The sequence below is a fragment of the Myotis myotis genome, unplaced genomic scaffold (genome assembly GCF_014108235.1).
Source record: "Myotis myotis isolate mMyoMyo1 unplaced genomic scaffold, mMyoMyo1.p scaffold_m19_p_4, whole genome shotgun sequence".
Lineage (NCBI taxonomy): Eukaryota > Metazoa > Chordata > Mammalia > Chiroptera > Vespertilionidae > Myotis > Myotis myotis.
The window spans coordinates 83,026,529-83,032,793 of NW_023416346.1; the positions used below are offsets into that span (position 1 = coordinate 83,026,529).

General features: G+C 47.4%; 1 pseudogene; it reads left to right on the forward strand.

The window, feature by feature from the left end:
* The first annotated feature begins 1,927 nt into the window (after positions 1-1,927).
* On the forward strand, positions 1,928-2,535 carry LOC118654593 (annotated as a pseudogene).
* Positions 2,536-6,265: the final 3,730 nt, after the last annotated feature.

Genomic DNA, 6,265 nt, shown 5'->3' on the forward strand with positions numbered 1-6,265 from the left:
ACTATTCCAAAAAATTCAAGAGGAAGGCACACTTACAAGCTCTTTCTATGAAGCCAGCATTACCCTAATCCCAAAACCAGATGAAGATGTTACAAAGAAAGATAATTACAGGCCAATATCCCTGATGAACATAGATGCTAAAATCCTCAATAAAATTCTAGCAAATTACATTTAACAATACATTAAAAAGATCATATAACATGACCAAGTGGAATTTATTTTTGGGATGCAAGGCTAGTACAATATCCGCAAATCAATAAACGTGATACATCACATAAACCAATTGAAAGACAAAAATCACATGATCATATTAATTGATGCAGAAAAAGCATTTGACAAAAACCAACACCCTTTCTTGATAAAAACTCTCAGCAAAGTGGGAATAGAGGGATCATACTTCAACATAATAAAAGCCTTATCTGACAAACCTACAGCCAACATCATACTCAATGGGCAAAAACTAAAAGCATTTCCCCTAAGAGCAGGAACAAGACAGGGATGCCCACTTTCACCACTCCTGTTCGACATATAACTGGAAATGCTAGCCATAGAGATCAGATTACAAGAAATAAAAAGCACCCAAATTGGAAAGGAAGAAATAAAACTGTCATTATTCACAGAAGACATGATATTGTACATAGAAAACCCTAAAGACTCCATCAAAAAACTACTAGATTTAATAAATGTATTCAGCAATGTAGCAGGATACAAAATAAACACCCAGAAATCTATGGCATTTTGTACATCAATAATGAACTCACAGAAAGAGAAACTAATAAAACAATCCCATTTACCATTGCAACAAAAAAATTAAGATACCTAGGAAAAAATGTAAATAATTGCCCATCAGCAGATGAGTGGATTAAAAACTGTGGTCCCGTGGTCGGCAAACTGCGGCTCACGAGCTATATGTGGCTCTTTGGCCCCTTGACTGTGGCTCTTCCTAAGCCTGAGGAGTACCCTAATTAAGTTAATAACAATGTACCTACCTATATAGTTTAAGTTTAAAAAATGTGGCTCTCAAAAGAAATTTCAATCGTTGTACTGTTGATATTTGGCTCTGTTGACTAATGAGTTTGCCAACCACTGAATTCTACACAATGGAATACTATGCTTCTGTAAAAAATAAAGAACTCTTACCATTTGCAACAGCATGGATGGACCTGGTGAACATTATGCTAAGCAAGTAAGCCAGTCAGAGAAAAATAAGTATCACGTGATCTCACTCATTTGTGGAAAATAATGAACAACATAAACTGATTAACAAAAACAGATCCAGAGACATAGAATCATCGAATAGACCATCAAACCTCAGAGGCAAGGCAGGGGAGGATGGGTGGGCGTGGGATGGGGGGATGGAGAGTGGGGGTAAGATATTAATCAAGCACTTGTATGCATATGGGCATAACCAATGGATACAGACACTGGGGTCCATGAAGGCCGAAACTGGCGGGCAGGGGCAGGCTGGGATACAACATTGGAGGGAAAAGGGGAAATATGTAATACTTTCAACAATAAAGAATTTTTAAAAACTATATGCTCCAACATGCAGGGTTTAAGACCTCCTTCATTTGCTTCTTGATGCAAATGAAACTGAAAAAAAAGCCTATTTTTCTTACTCCTAGAATTAGTTCATTTAGGATCTGGCCTTCCTGATAGAATTTTGGCAGTTCCATGTTACTATTTTATATTCATCCTTGGTCAGATGCCATTCTTCTTCTTTTTTAAAAGATTTTTCCCCCTCATGGCGTCTGTGCCTTGCGTGGCGCCAGGACAGGCAAAGCTGCCTGTCTCTGGGCAACCAAGGGCTGCTCTACTCCCTGGGTTATGGCTGCTGGGAGCAGGGGAGCTCCAGGCAGGCAAAGCTTGAGGGGACTTAAAGATATTTTTATTGCTCTTCCAGGGATGGTGACTTCAAGCATTCATCATGGTCCAGCATTTGACATACCGTCGGTGACTGCCCTACAATACAGCCTCTAACAAAACTAGGATGTCCCAGCTCTAGCCAGTTTAGCTCAATGGATAAAGGGTCAGCCTGTGGACTGAAGGGTCCCAGCTTTGATTCCAGTCAAGGGCACATGCCCGGGTTGCAAGCTCGATCCCCAATAGGGGGTGTGCAGGAGAGAATCAATGATTCTCTCTCATCATTGATGTTTCTATCTTTCCCTCCCTCTCTGAGATTAAAATACAAAACAAAACAACAACAACAACAAAAAACACCAAAAACAAAAAAAACTAGGCTGTCCCAAAACCCTGGGAATAGAATTGTTTACCTTTATACCAAGAAGCTTGGGAAAGCACCAAAATCTGCATGTGCCATGTACTCAGGCTGACTTTGTGGACAGGTTCGTGCTGTGAGACCTAAAGTTCTAATGATATTGTCTAAAATGAAACAACATGTCAGCAGGGCATACGGTGGATCCATGTGTGCTAAATGTGTCCATGACAGGAACAAGTGTGCTTTCCTTATTGAGGAGCAGAAAATCGCTGTGAAAGTGTTGAAGGCAACAAGCACAGAGTCAGAAAGTTAAATAAATTTTTTAAATGAAGCTTTTTTTAGTAATAAAAGCAATTAAAAGGCTAAAAAATGTGGTTTTCTTTTTTTAGAGTGAGAGGAAGGGAGAAGGAGGGAGGGAGAGAAACATTGATGTGAAAGTAGAACATCAATCAGCTGCCTTGCCTTCTGCACACCCCCTCCTGGGGATCCAGCTGCAACCCAGGCATGTGCCCTGACTGAGAATCAAACCAGAAACCTTTTGGTGCATGGGCCAACACCTAACCAACTAAGTCACACTGGCCAGGCCAGATGACCTTCTTTCTACCTTTTTAATGTCTCATTATCAAAGAACTCTGTATACTTACATCATTTTCTTTAGATACCTTTCCTTTTATTTCTTCATTAAAGCACTTTACAGTTATATGGTCAGAATTTAGTTTCTAAGAGCCTTTCAACCCTTTTGAGAGGGTTGCCAAGTAGAAAGTACAAGAAAACTAACAAGTAATGCATACCTACTAAGTGGCGAACCAATTCACATGTGCTACCTCATGTAATTGTCTTAACAAACCCGGCAAGTAGAAGGTGTCTATTGTTCCTTCCTTCAGTCTTTCTTTCTCCCTCCCTCCCTTGTTGTTCCTGTGTGAAATTGAACCTCAGAGAGTTTAAGTAACTTAAACAAGGTCACGCAGCTGGAAAATTGCAGAGCCATGATTTAAAGCTAGATCTGAAGGGATTGAGAAGTACAAATTGTCAGTTATAGAATAGTAAAGTACAGCATAGGGAATATCTATCTAATAATATGGTAATATGCAAATTGGTTGGGACGTCACAGTAACAACCAATCAGCAAGCTGCGTGCACAGTGGGTAAGCAGGGACTTGCAGAGTTGGGGACAGGGGTGGGGATTTGCAGCATTGGGGACGTGATGGCAGCTGCTGGGCAAGAGGCAGCAGGGACGGGGGCGGGGGAGGTGTGGCTCGGTGGAGGGTGGCCTGTACTCCCCACATGGCAGCGACGGCTGTGAGTGCTCCCGATGGCCGCTGCCACTTGCCCAGGGCTGGCCCCAGGCTCAGGCAACTGCTGATGGCCGTTGCCACTTGCCCCGAGCTGGCCATGGAGTGGGGGAGACGGGGCCTGGCAGAGGGCTGCCTGTACTCCACACATGGTGGCAGTGGCTGTGAGCACTCCCGATGGCCACTGCTGCTTGCCCAGAGCCAGCCCAGGGCTCCAGCAAGCTATCAATGGTGACTTCCACTTGCCCAGTGCCGGCATGGGGCTCCCACAAGCCACCAATGTCTGCTGCCACTTGCCCAAGGCCAGCCCAGGGCTCCAGCAAGCTGCCAATGGCCACTGTCACTTGCCCAGGGATGGCCCAGGGCTCTGGCAAGCTGCTGATGGCCACTGCCACTTTGAGGGCCTGAGGCTCAGGCAATGAGGCCTGAGCGAGGCTCAAGCAAGCTGCAGTGGCTGCGATGGCCAAGGCTCAGGTAGCCTCATGGCCAGCAGTGGCAGCAGCAGAGGCGTGATGGGGGGGGGGGGGCGTCGCCTTCCCCTGATCGCAGGGTCGCCTCCCGCAGGCCAGAGGCAGCAGCAGTGAGGGGGTGATGGAGGTGGTGCCTTCCCCTAATCAGCCAGTCGCCTTCCACAGAGGGAGGCCAGACTGCAGGGAGCGGGCCTAAGCTGTCAGTAGGACATCCCCTGAGGGCTCCCAGACTGTGAGAAGGGTCAGGCCAGGCTGATGGACCCCCCTCTAGTGCACAAATTTTGTGCACTGGGCCTCTAGTCTATATATATAAAAAGCCAGCGACCAGAACATCTTAACGACCAAAACAACCAGTTGCTATGACTCCCGCTGCAGCCAGTGAACCCACCGGACCAGGGGGTGGGGCCAGCGGCCAATCTCTCTCAGCCCCTCCCCCTGGCGGCCCTGACCCTGATTGGCCTCTCCCACTCCCACTGAGGGCGGGGCAGCTGGCCAACCTCCCCTGCAGCCCCTCCCCCCAGCCAGCCCCACACCTGATCCCCCCCCACCCCAATAGGGGTGGGGCCAGTCAGCCAACCTCCTGCAGCCCCTCCCCCCACTCAGCCCCACCCAAGATTAACCACCCCACCCCAATCAGGGGCAGGGCCAGCCTGCCAACCACCCATGGCCCCTCCCCCAGGCCACTGGCCCCTGATTGGCCCTCCACCCCATTCGGGGGTGGGGCCGGCTGGCCTACCACCCACAGCCCCTTCCCATGGCCAGCCCTACCCCTGACCAGCCCCCACCACCCCGATCAGCCTGAAGCCCCTCCCCCCAACCAACTCCACCCCCAATTGGCCCCCCTCACACCAATCAGGGGTGGGGCTGGCCGGCCAACCTCCCACAGCCCCTCCCCCAGCTACTGACCCCTGATTGGCCCCCCACCCCATTCGGGCATGTAGCCAGCCAGCCCACCACCCACAGCCCCTCCCCATAGCCACCCCCACACCCAACCGGCCCCCCCACCCTAATCGGGGGCAGGGCCCACCAACCAGTCACCTGTGGCCCCTCCCCCCAGCTGGCCCAGCCCTGATGGGGCCCCATCCTGCCGTCTCCTCCTCCTGACAGGCCCGGCCGGGGTCCGCCCCAATTGAGGCCAGACCAGCTGGACCCCACCCATGCACAAATTCATGCCCTGGGCCTTTAGTACTCAATAAGATTGTAATAACTATGTGTAGTAGGTACTTGAAATATTGAGGGGAACACTTTGTAAAGTATATGATTATCTAAGTACTATGTTATACACCTGAAACTAATCTATAATAATACAAGTGTAATATGCAAATCAACTGAATAGTCAAACAGCAGAACGACCGTCCAGACGACCTTCCAGACAAAGTCAGGGCTGCAGCCTCCAGGGCTGCGAGGGATCGAGGCAGCTGGCAGGCGTCGCAGCTGTGAATTTTGTGCATTGGTCCTCTAGTAGAAAATAATATTGAATGCCAACTGTAATTGAAAACTAAACAAATAAATCCGGATCTATTTAACTCTTACCCTTTCTTTTTGTCCTCGTGCTATATTTCTTTTCTCTGAACTGTTTGAAATGTGCTTTCTTGAACTCTAGAGCAAAATACCTAATGTCTAGTCTTATGCTCTCAGAAATTCTGACACCTCCTGAGTCTGCCTGGCCCTTTACACTAGGGACCCAGGCACCACACTCCTCCATAGTGCGTGAGCTTTCCAGGGTGAGGTAGTGCATCCCCCAGTCTGATGCTGTATGGAGGGGTTTGCTCAACCCAAGAAAAATGCCGAGCCAATCAGTTCTTCATTATTGGTCAGAATTAGGTCATGAAGAGCAAAAACTCCCTCTTGTTGATTTTTTTTACTTTCTGAGGGGTAATACTGTCAGAAAGACAAGTAAAGAATTTCTAAATGTTCTGCTTCTAGGCAAATGAAACTGATAGCAACCCTGTACAGAGTCCCTTATCACTGCTGGGTCTTGCCTGTGCCACTTTTATGATCTGCACCAGGATCATATCATCCATTTCCCCCATTTTGTGATGTATTTTCACTCTATTACTCCTGTTTCTTTCTACCTTTTCTTTAATCTTTATTGTCCTTTTTTGGACCAAGATTCATGACCATTATACAGTGATGTGTTTACTAAACAGCTACCTTTGCAGAAATTACATACTACCCATCTAGATAGGTTCTTCATTACACTTTGCCTATTGATGCAATAGTTCCATTTATAAAATTTTATACATCAAAAAGCTTTGAACTTGACCAGACTGTCCATTAATTCAT